The sequence below is a fragment of the Hylobates moloch genome, unplaced genomic scaffold, assembly GCF_009828535.3.
Source record: "Hylobates moloch isolate HMO894 unplaced genomic scaffold, HMol_V3 SCAFFOLD_10, whole genome shotgun sequence".
NCBI classification, from domain to species: domain Eukaryota; kingdom Metazoa; phylum Chordata; class Mammalia; order Primates; family Hylobatidae; genus Hylobates; species Hylobates moloch.
In genome coordinates this window covers 34,673,219-34,691,661 of record NW_026652285.1, presented here as the reverse complement: position 1 = coordinate 34,691,661, position 18,443 = coordinate 34,673,219, and the positions used below count along the sequence as shown (strand labels likewise).

Genomic DNA, 18,443 nt, shown 5'->3' with positions numbered 1-18,443 from the left:
TGCCACCTCTTGCCAACCTCCCTCCCAGCCTTCCCGTGGTGCATCCTTCCTTCCTTCCTAGTGCATCTGACGGTGTCTGAATCTAGTCTGCTGCCCCAGGGTAGATTCCCACTCCACTTCAAACCAAGGGTGTTAGTCCTGTACACCCCACTCATCAGTAACAGGCCTGAGGCTTGCTCCACAGCTCCTGGGATGCAAGGACCATTGCATGCTTTCCATAATAAAACCAGTTTGCCCACCCATGTCCATGGTCAACAAGCAGCCCCCTCCACCTCCCTTACATGTTACAGGAAGCCCCCAGGCTTACACAGTCCAGTTCTCAGGGCCACTGTCCCTTGTGGTCATGGCTGCCCCACTTCTTGCTCAGACCCCTGGGGGCCATCCAAAGGCAGGTCATTGTGCTGGTCATCCTACTCTTCCTTCTCCACCATGCAAGGCCATGGGGGTCCCTGCTGAGGCTCCTGCGGCTCCCAGCCTCCCAAACAGCCCCCTACTGACCCAAGGAGCCACATTGCTATAAGGCTCAGGCCCCTCCACCCTCTTAGGAACTTGCCACGCCAACATCTTTCCGAGGCAGGGGATGGGGGAGCAGGACAGGCACTGTATGTACCCTGAGGTTGAACACATGAAGTTCAATCCAGACCATGGGTCCTCATGCCCCCGCCTCACACAACCCAGTGTGATCACCTGGGGTCAAACCCCCCGACTAGAGATGGTCTCAGTTCACCTCTCCCTGGCAAATTCTTCACTCTGGACTTAAGACTCCAGAAAGCCTGTTTCCTTCCCCCAGTGAAAACAAAACTAAAAGCCCAAACTTTAGAAACATAGGCAGGTCCCTCCCTGGGCAGGAAGACCTGCAGGCTACAGTGAAGCCTGGGGAGAAAATGCTTTTATTCCTCCTGGAGGGCCCACGAGAGTCAACAAAACAAAAAGCCAATTAATTTCTCAATACTCCTGTTGGTTACATATTTAGTGTTAGATAGAATCCAATCTAGCCCACTTTAAAAGAACAGGTCTTATCTTCCCCATCCCACAAAATGCAAACTAAAAGGATAGAAGGCTGTGCATAGCAAGTAAGTAATCATCTTTGGGGTGGCAGGAAAATGTCTGCCTCTTCAGTGGGAAAGCTTTGGAAATACATCATGTTTCCCTTTGACCCTGTAGTCCACCGAAGAATGACCCCCAAAATCTCCAAGTCCTAATCCCTAGAAACTGGGAATGTTACCTTATGTGGCAGAAAGGGTCTTGGAAGGCATAATTAAATTAGGGATCTTGAGATGGGGAGGTTATTCTGAATTATCTAGGAGGACCCTAAATGCATCACAAGTGTCCTTATAAGAGGCAGGCAGAGGGAGATTTGCCACCGGTGGAGAAGGCAATGTGACCAAGGCAACAGAGACTGGAGTGCTACAGCCACAGGCCAAGGAATGGAATGCCAGAACCTGGAAGAAGCAAGAACATGGATTGTCCTCTGCAGCATCCCGAGGGAATGTGATTCAGCCCTGTAAGATTCGGTTTGGATTCCTGGCTTCCAAAACTGTAAGAGAATAAATTTCTGTAGCCTTAAGCTATTAGGTTTAAGTTAACTGGTTACGGCAGCCACAGGAAATAAATATAAGCCCTGACCGCCCGGAACCTGTGACCTCAACTGCAGCAACCTTCTTGGTCTAAGAGGTCTGAACAATTAGGTTCCTCCTGCTTTATATGTAGGGTATAAATAATTTGTGTCTAGAAAGAAAGAGGCAAGTGAATGAATAGGTAAACTGAGGCTAGATCATAAATAATCTTTTTTTTTTTTTTTTTTGAGATGGAGTCTCACTCTGTCACCCAGACTGGAGTGCAGTGGTGCCATCTTGGCTCACTGCAAGCTCCACCTTCTGGGTTCAAGCGATTCTCCTGCCTCAGCCTCCTGAGTAACTGGGACTACAGGTGCATGCCACCACGCCCAGCTAATTTTTGTATTTTTAGTAGAGACAGGGCTTCACCATGTGTTGGCCAGGATGGTCTCGATCTCTTGACCTCGTGATCCACCCACCTCGGCCTCCCAAAGTGCTGGGATTACAGGCGTGAGCCACCGCGCCTGGCCATAAATGATCTTAAATGACAAACTAAGGACTTTAGCTTTTACTCTGCAGATTGTGGGAAGCCATAGAAGTGGAGGAGGGAAATGGTGTGAACAGATTTCTTTTTAATACACTGCAGCTCTGTAGAGAAAGAATGGGAGGCAGCCAAACTATATGCCAGGACAAGGGGAAGAAACTATCGCAATAATGCAGGAAAGAGATGAGGATGGCGGGAGCCTGAGAGGTCAGGTGGGGAGACACCCACAGAGGCCTCTAGGTCCTGGCACAGAATAAAGAAGAGTAGCTTTTATAAGAAGGGGGCAGAAGGAGAGCAGGTGATTTTCAAAAAGGACAAGCCAGGTTTCCTTTTATTTGGATGAAATCTAGCCTAAGAAGAGGAAGGCATTTGATCACATGCCTCTGGATATATTTTTAAATGGCAAAAGCCAATCAAATCATTCAGCTAAAAAAGAAACACTTTTGAAAATTCCAAGCAGATCAGCCCATCTCTGGCTAGTCAGTGATCAATATGTCAGTTCACACACTTGCTTTGTGTCATATTTTGCAAAGCATCCAGCCGCATTTCATGTGGGGCTTTGCATGATCAGTGCAAATGACACGCAGATGTGGGACTTTTACAAGGGAGGTGGCCTGGTAAACAGAAAGGTACCTTAGGCTGGGAGGCAGGAGCTCCTGGGTTCAGTCCTGACTTTGCCCCTAGCTGTGTGGCCTCAGACGAGCACTGGCCCCTCTCTGGGCCTCAGTTTTTCTCTAGATCAGCAGTGTTCAAATAGGTGGCAGAGCTCTGGAATTTTTTTTTTTTTTGAGATGGAGTTTCACTCTCGTTTCCCAGGCTGGAGTGCAATGGTGCAATCTCGGCTCACCTCAACCTCCGCCTCCCGGGTCCAAGCGATTCTCCTGCCTCAGCCTCCCAAGTAGCTGGGATTACAGGTATGCACAACTACGCTCGGCTAATTTTGTATTTTTAGTAGAGACAGGGTTTCTCCATGTTAGTCAGGCTGGTCTCGAACTCCCGACCTCAGGTGATCCGCCCGCCTCAGCCTCCTAAAGTGCTGGGATTACAAGCGTGAGCCACTGCACCTGGCCAGAGCTCTGGAATTCTTAAGTGCACTGGGGCCATACAGGCCTCAAAGTGCTCAGGTATCCCTCTCCTGCATCTTGCAGGAGGCTTATTCAAAGGTAAAAACCATTTGTTCTCTTCCTTTAGCTGACATTTATTGACTACTCACTATCTGCCAAGCACTGTTCTAAGACCCTTGCCTGTGGTACTTGTTTTGCCAATGAGTAAACAGAGGCACTAAGAGATGAAATGACTGGTTCAAGGTTGCATAGCTAATATGTGACACAGCTGGGATTAGAACACACACAGTCTGGCTCCAAGGCCTGCGGTTTCAGAAGCTTGCTTCATGTCCCTGTTTATTCTGTGTCCCCACAGCCTTTCATTTCATCCTCCATTGTACCTGGAGCACGCTGCTGTGGATGTTTGCGTCCCCCACCCCGCACCTTGTACGTTGAAATCCTAACCCCTAAGGTGATGTTACTAGGAGACGGGGACTTTAAGAAGTGATTAGAAGGCTGGGCACGGTGGCTCACGCCTGTAATCCCAGCACTTTGGAAGGCCAAAGCGGGTGGATCACCTGAGGTCAGGAGTTCAAGACCAGCCTGGCCAACATGGAGAAACCCTGTCCCTACTAAAAATACAAAAATTAGCTGGATGTAGTGGCACATGCCTGTAGTCCCAGCTACTTGGGAGGCTGAGGCAGGAGAATCACTTGAGCCCAGGAGGCAGAGGTGGCGATGAGCCAAGATCGCGCCACTGCACTCCAGCCTAGGTGACAGAGTGAGACTCTGTCTCAAAAAAAAAAAAAGTGATTAGGTGACAAAGACAGGGCTCTTGTGAATGTGATTAATGGGATTAGAGCCCTTATAAAAGAGGCCCCAGAGAGCTCCTTTGTGCCTTCCACCATGCAAGGACACAGCAAGAAGGTGCTATCTATGAACCAAGAAACAGGCCCTTATCTGACACAGAATCTACCAGCACCTTGATCTTGGACTTCCCAGGCTCCAGCACTGTGAGAAATAAATTTCTATTGTTTATAAGCTACCCACTATGGAATTTTTATTATAGCAGCCCAAACAGACTAAGACACATGCTGTCCAGTATAACTCTAAGTTGACCTGTTAGACTCTTCCAGCCATTCTCGGAGCACCTGAGGATCAGAACTGAGTCCATTTTTATCTCTGTCAACTCTCCCCACCCCCATAGCAAGCCTGACACCTGTCAGCTTAGCTATCAGTGACAATTACTAAGGAATTGTCTGAATGAAGGTTGAAATGAGGGTCACAGCAAAGCCCAGCAATAAAGCACCCGCTATGCCCACATACTGAGCACCAACTCTGTGCCAGACCATGCACTGGGCACTGTGGACACAGAGAAATCCGACTGGGCCCCTGACCTCCGGAAGCCCAGCCTGGCCAGGCAGACAGATCTGCGAGCTGATAACAGAATCCCAGTGTGCCATTGTCTAGCATCACCCAGACAAAGCTCACTTACACTGGGGAAAATCATAACGACATAGCAGGAAACCTGCCTGTGCCTCTGACAGCCAGCCCCCCACTTCCCAGACTTGGAGCCCAGCCTGTCCTGGGGGAGGGCAGACAGATGGTGACCCTGGCCAGCCAGCCCCCTACCCTCCCCCAGAGGGCTCTTCATTCCCTCATTTAGTCAGACATGCACAGAGCAGCGCGAGGCTGGCCCTGGGGGGCACAGATGAGATGAATCAGACACGGTCCATGCCCTCAGGGATGGCACAGGCTAGTGGTCTGTGTGAGCCACAGACACAATAACTGTCTCACTAACACGCAGGACTCTTTGAGCCACAAGCAAACTACCTCCAGGTGCCAGGTGAAGGGAGGCTGATTCACACTATTATAGCTTCCAGACACACATTGAACCACACCTTGACTTTATAGTCACACAGCAGTCACTAGCAGAACCAGGACAGAAACTCAAGCATTCTCTCTCTTTATTCCCCATCTTCTGCCCCAGTTTGGAAAGTGGGAATGTTAGAGACTTAATAGGTACCTGTTCTCCCTGGCAGTTGTTGAAATTTTGGTGACAACAGACAAAAGAACTCAATGCTCCCATTTCCTAGGCTCACAGGGACAGTGGCCACAATCCTGGTGCAGCTATTGCTCTCACACCCAGCTCAGCCAAAGGCCTTCTAAATTCCAGACAATGACACGTGATGGTGTGGGCCCCAACCCACACCATCAGCCAGACCCAGTAGGTCAGAATCATGGCTGCCCCAGAAGGAGCCAGTACTGCCCCCAAACCAAGCTCCATTTACAGCCCCTTCATGATGCAGACAGACGCTGTGATGTGTCGGCAGAGGGCTGGGCACACTGGAGGGTCTATGCCAAGGACAGAAGAGGCCTCCACATCCTGTGCCTGGTAGGAATCTTGAGGCTGGCCAGTGCATGAAGGCTTTAAGTGGAGCTCCCTGCTGTATGCGGTTGTCTAGTGAACAGGAGCACAGGCTCAGGAGGACTGAACTTGAAGTAAGATGCTCAGCACCCTGAGCCCCATTTTCCTCATCTGTAAAACGGGGATATTGCGAGGAGCCTTGAATAGCCATAAGGACTGAGTGGGATAATGCATACAGAGCTCTGAGCATGGTGCCAGCCTGTAAGCAGAGCTCAGCAGACCACAGCTGCTGGTAGCAGTAATCACAGCATGAGTTGTACAAACAGTGGTATCAGAGCTGCAGGGTCACTGGAATGGACAGAGGCTACAAGTTTCAGATGGGGCCTGCAAGGTCTTCAAACTCCTAGGAGCTACCTCAGGGCTGAGGCCACACAGTGGAATCAGACAGGGCTATCCCTCGAAGGGAACAAAGCATGGAGCAATTCAATTAACACAGGGACACCCTACAGAGTATATATCAAATGATTATCATTAAAAACAAAGTCAGCGCCAGATGGTGTCCATCTTAGTGTGGTCAGTCAGCAATGCCCTGCAGCACCCCATCACCCCCCAAGCAAAGGGCCTAAGGGGCCTGGGCTTAGGGAAGTGCCAAATATTTTGGTTCATATTCTATTCCCAGCACCTAGCGCTGAGCCAGACACACAAAGGACCCCTGATAATTTTGGCAGGATAAAAAGGACTACTGGGCAGAGTTCCAGCCCCAAAGGACCTCCCTCTCACTTCTGTTTTATTTAATGAGCTTCTATTATATGGAGGATTTTCCTTTGAAGTAAAAGAGCTTTAAAAAAATAAAACTTAGGCCAGGCGTGGTGGCTCACTCCTGTAATCCCAGCACTTTGGGAGGCCAAGGCAGGCGGATCACCTGAGGTCAGGAGTTTGAGACTAATCTGGCCAACATGGGGAAACCCTGACTCTACGAAAAAATACAAAAATTAGCCAGGCGTGGTGGTGGGCACCTGTAATCCCAGCTACTGGGAAGGCTGAGGCAGGAGAATCACTTGAACTTGGGAGGCAGTTTGCAGTGAGCCAAGATTGTGCCATTACACTCCAGCCTGGGTGACAAGAGCAAAACTCTGTCTCAAAAAATAAATAAATAAAAATAAGAAATAAAATGGAAATCCAATGAACTTGTTTATGCTCCTCCTTTTATAGAAGGGGAAACCGTGGCACCGAAAGGCAGGGGGACCTGCCCGAAGGCACAGAACTCGGCAGTTCCCACAGATTCAGGCTTTCTCCCCCACCCTGTGAGGTCATGCTCCAGGGTGCTGAGGCTGTGAGGTGAAGAGCAGAGCTGGTCTGGGTGCTGCTAGAGTTATAGCCCCTGGGCTCCTGGTGCTAAAAGGGCAGGAAGGGTGCAGAGCCTCTGACCCCAACACTGCTGGGAACGGAACACGAGTGCACCATCAGAGGTGCTGCCCAAGATTAATGCACCAGAACGTTTACCATCATGTTATTTATAATATTGAAAAATTGGAAATGACCTAGAAACAGGTTGATAAATTATGCCAAAATCTTTCAGTGGACTATAAATCAACTACCAGAATTTATCTCTTTGGAGGCTATTAACTGGTGACTTAGCGTCAAGGCAAAATAAGGCTGACACCAATTTTTAAAAATACATATATACAAAAAAGTGTTAAGAATAGTTATTTGGGGGAGGTTGGAGGAAGTTCATGAGTAATTTTTTTATCGTTTTACATATTGTCTGTTTTTTCCCAATTTCCTACAGTAAACATACACTGCTTTTAGAATCAAAAAAGTAAAAAAAAAAAAAAATTAAGATTCCCTGCCCAAGGCCAGGTAGGACCGTCTGAGAGGGCCAGCCTCATTCATCCCTTAGTGCAGCAAACTACCATTATCTTATTTCAGGCCCCTGTGTTTCCAGACACTGGAAATGTCTTAGACACGTGGATCCCTTTTTTTTTTTTTTTTTTTTTTTGAGAGAGGGTCTCGGTCTGTCACCGAGGCTGGAGTGCAATGATGTGATCACTGCTCACTGCAGCCTCAACCTCCCGAGGCTCGAATGATTGTCCCACCTCAGCCTGCCAAATAGTTGGAACTACTGGTGCACACCACTACACCTGGCTAATTTTTGTATTTTTTTGTAGAGGCTGGGTTTTGCCATGTTGCCCAGGCTGGTCTTGAACTGGGTTCAAGTGATCTGCCCGCCTCAGCCTCCCAAAGTGCTGGAATTACAGGCGTGAGCCACCGCACTTGGTCTTGGATGCCATCTTTAATCCATTTCATGAGTCAGTTGCCAAATATTAATGATATTAATAGGCTCCTTCTTAATTGCTGAGTCAACCATTAAAGATTTGCAAAGTGTCATAATACATATTTTGCATTTAGGGCAGCAGTTCAAATATTCAAACTTTACAACACCAAAAGCTACTATTTTTGTCTTTTGTACCCTGTAGGTTGCCCTCTGCATTCTAAGAAGGAAACATGCCCATTCTTCTCCCTGCTTAGACTTTAGCAGTTCCTTTTTCCTTCCAACTAAACTTATCACTGGTGCTAATGGTCCCTAGTGTACTATGTGACTTTGAACAAGTCACTTGACCTCCCCCTGGACTTCAGCTACCCCTCTATAAGGGCCTTTCCAGCTTGAGATTCTTACTCTCTCTCAGCTTCAGTTCCTTCATGGCAGCCATCTGGCAGTTTTCAGCCTCCAGATGCCTTGGCTGCGCCCTTACATGGTGCCCCTCAAATGTTGGGTCAGTTGGTTTCAGCATCCAGAGTTCCAAGAGAAGTCAGAGAAGAAGCGGCACCTTTCAGGGGTGGTGCTAAGATAGATTCGGCATCCTAAATGGACAAATCATTCTAATCTAAACCTTTATGGGCTCCCAGTGCCTCATTAAACATCCAAGCCCCTAAGGCTCTGAATCACAGCTCCTCTTCCCTCGCAGCCCTCCAGGAGGAGTTCTGATTACCCCATAAATTACATGCTATCAGAGGGTAGCTGCAGGCCCTTCATCTTGCAACATTTTTATGGGATATGGATCCTGCCAGGCTCCCAGTCCCTCCATCCCCATGGTTACCAGGGAGGGTACCAGCCGAATGTCCTCCTTGGAGCACTAGCTCAATCTCCGCTGATGCTTCTCCCCTCTCGGAAATGCATTCAATTCTCCCAAATGCAGAAGTATTTGTTCTCAGCTCTTCTACCAAAATGAAGTCCAGGTGGCCTGCAGATCCTGCTGCCTCAGTAAAACCAAACAAACCATTTTCTAGACATTCTCACTCCTCCTGGGTGTTCAAAGGGGCTGGCCCAGGGGCCAGAACCACTACTAGGACCCCAGTTTCAGGGTCAGACCCTAACTAGCCATGGTGACCAGCCAGCCAAACAGAAGGAATGGCCAGAGGAGCCATAAAAACAAAGTGCAAAGGAAGGGGCCAAACCCCCCTCAGCTCACACCACAGACTCAAAATCTCCCTCTCTCAGCTCAGTGGTGCCTGCCTTTGATCCCCAGATCTGCTGTGCCTCCACCTCACCCCTGGCCATTTTGGTCCATTGCTTACTATCTTGGTTTGGGTTACCCCAAATGCTGACTATGAGACAAGGATTCAGGTGTAAGCATTTATTTGGGAGATGACCCCAGAAGACTCCTGTTGGAGAGTGGGATGTGGAGCAGGGAAGTGAGTCAGCCAGCAAAGGGTGGAGTGTAAAGCTTTAACCCACTGGGGAACTCTAGGAGTTGGTGCCAAACTCATGCCTCTGAGTGCTCCACCCCCCACCTTCCAGGAGCAAGGAGCCGGGGTATGTGCACACCAACCTCAGCCAGTCATTGGCAGGAGACTGCTGGGAGGACAAATTCTCCAATGCTTGTGACCTGCCATAGACTCTGGCAGGCAGGATAAGTCCTTGGGCAAAGAGATTCATATGCTGTACTTGGAAATCAGGTACCCATCATGATGCTAGGGATGAAAGATCAGCTGCTACACCTGTTTAGCCACTTAGCCGACAGCTCACCTCCCCTGGGAAGCTGTTCTGGCTGCAACATCCTGTGCAAAGTTAGACAGTTTTATTCCTTTTTGTAATGTCACCTCCTTTAGAGGAGGCAAGAAATGCCAGGATGCTGGGACTTGGGGCAGGGAAGTAAGTTGCCCACAGAGCCAGTGATTGCAGAGACAGGCTGCTGTGATGATCTCACTAGGAATGATGGCGTGGCCTGCACCCGGATGCCCCTCCATTCCCAATACTCAGGTGATGCCTTTGTGCCCTAGGGAAAACTTGGATAGCCCTGAGCTGCATGATCTACGTGGGTTCCCAGAGTTCCCCAGTGAGAGGCAACACCAGTCACCCATGATGGTCACTTGCTGATAACACTCCCTTTATTGGCAGCCTCCCTTCCCTGCTTCACTTTCTCACTCTCCTACATGTGTTTCCTGGAATCACCTTCTAAATAGACTAGTTGCACTCAAACCTTTACCTGAGGCCTACTCCGAGAAACCCAACGGCGATAGCAGGCGATGAGCGCAAGTAGAGGGACATGGAGATGCTTTTCTGGAGAAATCTCAGTAGCAAGACTGAATAGTATAAAAATGTGAGTTCTTCGCAAATTAAATTTTCTGCTCAATACAGTTCCAATCAAAATTATAATGGAAAAACACTCAGAACATCATTTTAAAAAATAATTTTTCAGGTAGTATATTAACTTCCTACTGCTACTATAACAGATTACTGCAAATTTAGTGGCTTAAAACAACACAAATTTATTCTCCTATAGTTGTGGGGGATCAGAAGTTCAAGATGAGTCAAAGCGTTGGCAGGGCTGGTGCCTTCCCTCACCAAGGTGTAATCTGTTCCCTGTTCTTCTGGCTTTTAGAAGGTGCTTGTCCTCCTTGGCTTGTGGCCTCAGTACTCCAATCCCTGTTTCTATGGTTTCCTCTCTCTATCACCCCTGCCTCCCTCTTACAAGAACCCTTGTGATTACATAGGGCCCCTCCCAGATAATTTAAGATAATCTTCCCATCTCAGAATTCTTAAGAATCTTAATCACATCTGCAAAGTCCCTTTTGCCATGTAAAGTAATATATTCATAGGTTCCAGAGATGAGGACCTGGACATCTTTGAGGGGTCATTATTTAGCCCTCCACAGTTACAGCAGAGAAGTAAATGAGCTGAAATTGCAAAGATATTTTTGAAGAAATAAAGAGTAATGAAGGTAGACTTGCTTACCTTATAAACTCTAAAATCCTAATAATTGAAACTGTACTATTGGTGGAAAAATCAACAATAACAGGATCATAGAAATAGACCCAATGATATGTTAAAAGTTGGTTTAAGGCCGGGCGCGGTGGCTCACGCTTGTAATCCCAGCACTTTGGGAGGCCGAGGCGGGCGGATCACGAGGTCAGGAGATCGAGACCACGGTGAAACCCCGTCTCTACTAAAAAATACAAAAAATTAGCCGGGCGTGGTGGCGGGCGCCTGTAGTCCCAGCTACTCGGAGAGGCTGAGGCAGGAGAATGGTGTGAACCCGGGAGGTGGAGCTTGCAGTGAGCCGAGATTGCGCCACTGCACTCCAGCCTGGGCGACAGAGAGAGACTCCGTCTCAAAAAAAAAAAAAAAAAAAAAAAAAAAAAAAAAAAAAGTTGGTTTAAGATAAATGTGGTAGATCAAACAGGTGAAGAAAGGAAGAAGTTATTATTCAATATACAGTCTAGTTGGTTAAGTTCCTAACGACAAATATTTTCCTTACAATTTAAAACAAAATACAGGTAGATTAAAGAGTGTAATGTTTAAGAGTTTAACCAATAAAGGGCCAGAAGGAAATAAAAGTAAAAATATTTACTAGCTTTGGGTATTAAGAAGGATTTCTCTGCCTGTAATCCCAGCACTTTGGGAGGCCAAGGTGGAAGGATCTCTAGAGACCAACCTGGGCAACATAGAAAGACCCCATCTCTACCAAAAAAAGAAGGATTTCTGAGTATAAAGTCAACAAAATTCATAATAGAAAAGGTTAATGAATTCAACTACATAAAACTTAAAGTCTCTATGTACCACATGAAAAAAGAGTTTGATATCCTAAGTCATCAAGAAAATGAAAATCATTATTGCAATGAGATGCCACTACAGTCCACTAGAATGACTAAGATTTTAAAAACTTATAACACCATATGTTGGCAAGATATGGAGAAACTAGAACCTCATACACTGCTGGGGGGAGTGTTAAATGGTACAATTACTTTAGGAAACAGTATGGCAGTTTCTAAAAAAAGTTAAACGTACACTTGCCATATAATCCAGCAAACCATTCTTAGATATTTAGCCAAAAAAATATGTCCACAAAAAGACTTGTACAAAAGCGTTCATTGGAGCATTATTTATAATAGCTAAATGCTAGAGACAACTCAAACGTCGGCCCACCAGAAAACAAATAAACAAACTGTGCTATGTTCCTACAATGGAATATCACTAAGCAATAAAAAGGAAGAGCATATCGACCATGACAACATGGGTAAATCTCAAACACATCATGCTGAGTGGAAGAAGCCAGGCATGGAAAAGGCCATGCTTTACAATTCCACTTGCATGAAATTCTAGAACAAGCAAGACTGATCTATGGTGACAGGAATCAGAGCAGTGGTTGCCTCTGGCAGAGCAGTGGGAGGGTGAGGATTGACTGGAAGAGAGCACAGAGAAACTTTCTAGGGTAATAGAAATATTTATATATATGTTCATTTTTTTCTTTCAAAGTAGTGATTGTCCTGAAGAATCAGAGAGGAGTACTCAGGGTGTTGCAAGTCCTGATTAGGCAGAGGCATTAATCACATTTCATGCATCTCCAATCATCATGTTATATCTGCCCTCCAAAAGGAGGAACAGGTAAGGATTATCCCACCCATCGATAAGTATTATATATTTTGATAGAAATGTGGGTTACATACGTATATGCATTTGTCAGAATTCATGAAACTTACACTTAAGCTCTATGTCAGGGTGACCAACCTTTTGGTCTCCCTGGGTTACATTGGAAGAAGAATCATCGTCTGGGGCCACACATAAAATACACTATTGTCACAGGATCCTTGGGGTGTCACTTTTCTGGCTGGAAACCTCTGTGGCTGCTGGCCCCTTTACCTGAGTTTTGCTTGGGCCCACTGGGCTTGCTCTGCCCACTTGGCCTGGCAGGCTTTGCTCACCTTGCACTACCAGCCTGGATTCCATGCCTGCCAAGGGCGAGTCAGGTGCAGAGTGACAAGGGGTATGTGAGTGAGTGAGTGTGAGGTCTGGCTGCTGCACACAGCCAGGCACACCAGCTGCGGCAGGGCAGGCACCTCCAGGCACTGGCATGGGTGCCAGTTCCCTGTGAGGCTGCAGCTGCACCAGGTGTACTGCAAGCAGTTTCCGTGGCTGGCACTAGGGAACATGGCGGTGCCTGGAAGCTTGGAGACTCCAAGAACTGCAGAGCCCCAAAAAGGGTGTCACAGCCCTGGGTCAGGGAGCTCCTAGGTCTGGGATTCCCAAAGGGCTGAAGCTCTTCTCTCCTTCTCTCTTCTCTCCCTCTCATCTTCCACAATGTGGCAAGCAAGGGACATGTTTCAGTCCTGTTTGTGTTACAGTTCTTTCAGCCCTGCCATTCAGCAGGTCCCAAGTTCTTGTCCCACATCCAGAAAGAATGAGGTGTGCAGACAAGTCGAGGGTAGCAAGGTGAAGAAGTACTTTATTGAGTGATAGAACAGCTCAGGGGAGACCCACAGTGGGTAGCTCTTGTCCGCAGGCAGGTCATCCAACCAAATGTCCAGCTCTCAGCAGAGAGGAGACCCACGGTGGGTAGCTCCTCTCTGCAGACAGGTCATCTGTGCAAGTCTGGCTGAGTCTGGGGTTTTTATATGCCTCAGAGGGGAGGAAGTGTGTGCTGATTGGTCCATGGGCAGACCCAGAAAAAGTACCATAAGTTCTCACTCTAGTCGGCAGAACTGGCAGCTTGGCCCCCATGCCTCAGGCTGTCCCTGGCCTGAAGGTGGGGTTTCATCAGGGACCCGCCCCTTTCTGCCCAGGAGCCTGTCTGTCTCCTGACGCCATTAACCTGCCATTCATGGTGCCCACAGTGCCCAGGCTGTTCATGCTGAGGGGTGCCTGCAGATGCGCCCTAGCCGCCCTTATCCCTGCCTTGGCCTCTCTCCCCTGCTCATCTGCATTCAAAGTCTGGAGGGAGCTGAAGCAGCAGGGAGCTGGTGTGTTAGCACTGCCCTAAGTGTGCACACACCTAGCTGGGTCATGACAGCACCCAGGCTTAGCCACAACTTTGCTCCAAAATTGGAGTGGGTTCTGGGAGTGGGGAGAGGCCAGGCAGCAGAACCAGTGACTTCAGAGCCTTCAGGGACAGGGGGCTTCCTGGGCCCCTAGAGTGCAGAGAGGCCTGGTTCCACAGCCGTGGCTGGGCAGCTGCAGTTGCCCCAGTAGGGTGGGGCTCCCATCCCTCCAATTTGGAAGTGGGCAGGGCTTCCGCCTGTTCCCAGCTCTCCCTGGCTCTGTGGAGTGGGTAGCCCTGGCTACGCCTCCCCCACTGCAGCCAGCATCATGGCAGCAGCCAGGCCACCACTGCCATCACTAACACTAACAATAGCTGATGAACTAAAAACAAACAAACAAAAATCTCATAATATTTTAAGAATGTTTACGAATTTATGTTGGGCCACATTCAAAGCTGTCCTGAGCTGCATGAGGCCCATGGGCCACAGATTAGACAAGCTCGATTGTGCATTTCAGTAACAAAAAGTGACGCCAGGTGCACTGGCTCAAGCCTATAATCCCAGCACTTTGGGAGGCCAAGGCGGGCAGATCACTTGAGATCAGGAGTTTGAGACCAGCCTGGCCAACGTGGTGAAACTCCGTCTCTACTAAAAATACAAAAATTAGCCAGACATGATGGGGCGTGGTGGGGCTGAGGCAGGAGAATCACTTGAACCCTGGAGGCAGAGGTTACAGTGAGCCGAGATTGCACCACTGCACTCCAGCCTGGGTAACAGAGTGAGACTCCACCTCAAAAGAAAAAAAAAGTGAAAGAAACAAACAAAATTAAACGCAAATAAATTTAAAATAGTGTTTGTGAAAAATATGACAGTCTTATAACTTTACTATATAAAGATTACTTGAAAGTGAATAAAATAATTAACATCCAAAGGAACGAAAAATGAATGTGAACAGTTAATTCCCCCCAAAAGAGGTGAATACACACACACACACACACACACACACACAGACACACACACAGACACGAAGGTATGAATAGTAATAAAATAGTAGGAATAGATACTACACATGTATATATGTGTATGAACATAGCACATATGTGTATACATATATATATGAAAAGTGATCAAAGAAATCTGTCTATGAAAATAGTAATAAAATAGAAAGTATAATACCAATAAATCTAGATATCAAATTAATTAACAGAGATTGTTTAACAATAGTGAAACTAAATGGCTATCTGGATAAAGAAGGGGACAGTGCTCAGTAATTGCTCACCCAAGGCTTAAGCAAAATCCTTCCTTGGTCCAATCTGTTTTCAAGTCTGCAGCACATGGCAGAAATGACAACATCCAGGTCGGCATTCTGAAACCCAGCCATTGCTGTCCGGGTCACCCAGAGAACTCCATTTGGAAGCTGAGAGGTGGAGAACCCTGAGCCCTCCACGTTCTCTATGCTGCCAATGAATTTCCATCCTGACTCATAAATTCTTTCCCACCTCCCTCATATCTGCAACCCACATCATTACCTAGAGTCTAACTCATTCAGTTCCCCCATCTGTCTTCACTCTGTATCGCCTAAGTCTTTTCAATCACTCCCTCCCCAGTTTTCTCATGCAAAAGATTGACTTTGATAATCTGATATCAGTCAATAATTTCCCAGAAGGTCACAGGGCCTGAGGAAAGAGGTTTCCCTGATAAAGATATCATCTTATCTCCTTTGTATAAGAATGTGCTATCAGTAAATGAGCAGAAAAGAAGACAGTTCAGAGAGGTGAAATGTAATTAATAAACATTAAAATATTCAACCTCACTGGGAATAAGAAAAATACAAACGAAATTAAGGCCTCATTTTTACCTATAAAATTAGGAAAAAATTAATTTGTATTTACAATACCTAATCCTGAGAAGAGAATAATAAAATTGGGGGTACTGTGTATTGTACTGCCCTTTGAGAAAGCAGTTTGACAATATGTATTGAGTCATAAAAATGTTCACACTGTTGGCCCAGCAATTCATCTTCTGGAATGGTACACTGAAGAAAAAAGTCTAAAAAGAGAAGAGAAAAAACTTCACGTACAAAGATATTCACAGTTGTTCAGAAACCATATAAATAACCCACAAGAAAAGAGTTAAGTAAATTAAGGCACATGTATAAAATGAAACCGTCTGTAAGCATTAAAGTATGACTTAATAGAAATGCAAAAGCAATTTACTGAAAAAATGATCAGCCACCCTCATGATTAAATAAATGCAATTAAAGTGATAGGGATATACCATTTTCCACCCTTCAGATGGACAAAGATTTAAAATCTCGTTAACGTCCTGTTGGGAAAATGAGGGCATGTTTATCTACTGTTCGTGGGAGTGTAAATATTGTGACTTCTTGTGCATATGTGGGTAAACTATCCAAGCATACAAAAAATATGGGCAATAATATAATGAACACCTGTGTATCTCCTACTTAAGCTCCAAAATATTCACATGTATGTGACTTCTTTGAAGAGCAATTTTGCATTGCCTATCACACTTCTAAATGTATATATTCTTTAACTCCAATAATTCCATTCCTAAGAATTTTATGTACAAAAACAGTTCCACCTGTGCACAAAAATAAGTATGTTAAAAGGTATGTTGCAGTATTCTTTTTAATGGCAATAGATTAGAAACAATAGAAAGTCCACAGAGTAGAGAACTGTCAAACAAGCCCTGCTCCATCCCCACAACAGAACAGCATCTCGCTCTTGAAAGGGAGTGAGCTCTCACTATATGCTAATAAGGAAGCATCTCCAAGATACAGCATTGAGTGAAAAAGCAAGGTGCAGAACAGTATGCACACTAGGATCCCACTTGTCTATTTTTAAATATATGCACATATATACTTGTATATGCATTAAAAATTTTGGGAAGAATTCCCAAGAAACTGATGAAAAGCAGTTTCCCTACAGGAAGGCAGGCTGAGGAAGGATGGAGAAGACTTTCATTTTCATCTTTTATTCCTTCTGCACTGTTTGCATTTTGTTTTACCATATGCATGTGTTGCTTTTGTGATTTAAAAACTAACTTTAAAAGATAAGTATGGATACTACATTGCAAATGGGAAATGCATATGATATTAAGTGAACAAGATGGACTCTGCTCTGCATGTCATGCAGCTGTATACAGCAGGGTCTTGTAGAGACAAAGATAATCCTGCTGCCTCTGTCCTTAACTCCGGCCCTGCCATCTACTCCAGAATCCCCTCCCTCTCCCCAAACTTTATCCTCTCCCTTGAGCATTAACACATCAGGTGTCTCCTCATTAAATCAAAAACAAAAACTCAGCAACCTCTCTGGCTCCAGCACTCCCTGTTCCTTTCATAGCCCCTCCAAGCTGGCTTCCATCCCATCACCCCCTTGTCCCCAGCTTTTTCCAGGCTCTCCAGTCACTCGATTGTAAAATTTCTTTTCCATTACCATATCACTGGAGCTCTCTGCAGAGGATTACTTCCTCATTATCTCCTCCTGAGGCTTGGGTCGCCCTGGACCCTTCCAGACTCTCCCAGCTCTTGGAAGCCTCTTCCTGGCCAGTCTCCTCCCCGAACTCTGGCAGATTAAGCTCTAGCCCTCCTCTCTCATGTCTATATACAGTCCCCCTAGATGATCTCATCTATTTGTGCTGCAGAATCCTCACTTGTGTAGTGAAGACACACTGACACAGCCTATGGATGCTGTACTGTTTCTTGAGCCAGCATACATTCCTAGGAATGACACCTCACTTCTGCTTTGGGGAATTGCTCATTCTCCATTCCACACCGCCACAGGGGAACTGCCAATCACAATGGCCCCATCCTCTAACTTCAGGACTGGGGCACTCTTATTCATTCTTGATCCAGGCCAATCAGAGTTCTCCCAGAACTTTGCTGCTGGCAGAAATTAGCCTCTTTCCCCTGGAGACACTAAGCCTATCTGGTGGAGAGAACCTACATGCAGAATGAAGCCAAATACAGCCCAGCAGAACTGAGATGCGGAGAGACAGACAGATGGACAGACAGGCTATAACTGACATCATTGAACATCACTGAACCCTAGGTCCAGCCGTGCCTAATGTCAGAACCAACCAACCCCTGGACTTTCCACTTATATGAGCCGATAAATTGCCTTTCTGACCTGAGACAGTTAAAGTTAGGATTATGACTCATAACTAGAAGAATGCTGGCTAATATACTCCTAAATCACTATCTGAAGCTTCAAATTTATAAGCACGACAGTCTGCTGGATATCTCCACTTGCAAGCCACCCTGAACTCAGCCTCAACACGTCCAGAATTGAATCCTTTGTCTTCCCTGCCCCCAACCACCCAGCTCCTCCACCGCGGTCTTTTCCCAGCCTCTCCAGCCACTAGACGCACAAGCTAAAACAGAGCCAACAGAAAGCTTGAAATAATAGCTTTTTCTGCCTTGTTTGAGATTTTCCAATTCAATTTTATAAACATCAAATACTGTATTCAGTTGTACGAGTTCCAGGAAACTAGGTTAAAATGGCATCTTTAGAAAGATTGAGGATCGGCTATGCAGGAGCTGTGCATCAGTGCCTCAAGCAAGTGCTTTCCAAAGGGTTAGACTTCCTCCCCCTTCTCTAGCCCAGAAATCATTGCTGATGAGTCCATGCAGATTGGATTTCACCTTTCCCAAACCT

The 18,443-nt window shown here is 46.4% G+C and overlaps 1 non-coding gene across 1 annotated transcript; it reads right to left on the bottom strand.

The window, feature by feature from the left end:
* Positions 1-12,286: 12,286 nt before the first annotated feature.
* LOC116476016 (U8 small nucleolar RNA) lies at positions 12,287-12,420 on the bottom strand. The gene has a single exon (XR_004250092.1). It is a non-coding gene; the product is annotated as a U8 small nucleolar RNA (small nucleolar RNA).
* Positions 12,421-18,443: the final 6,023 nt, after the last annotated feature.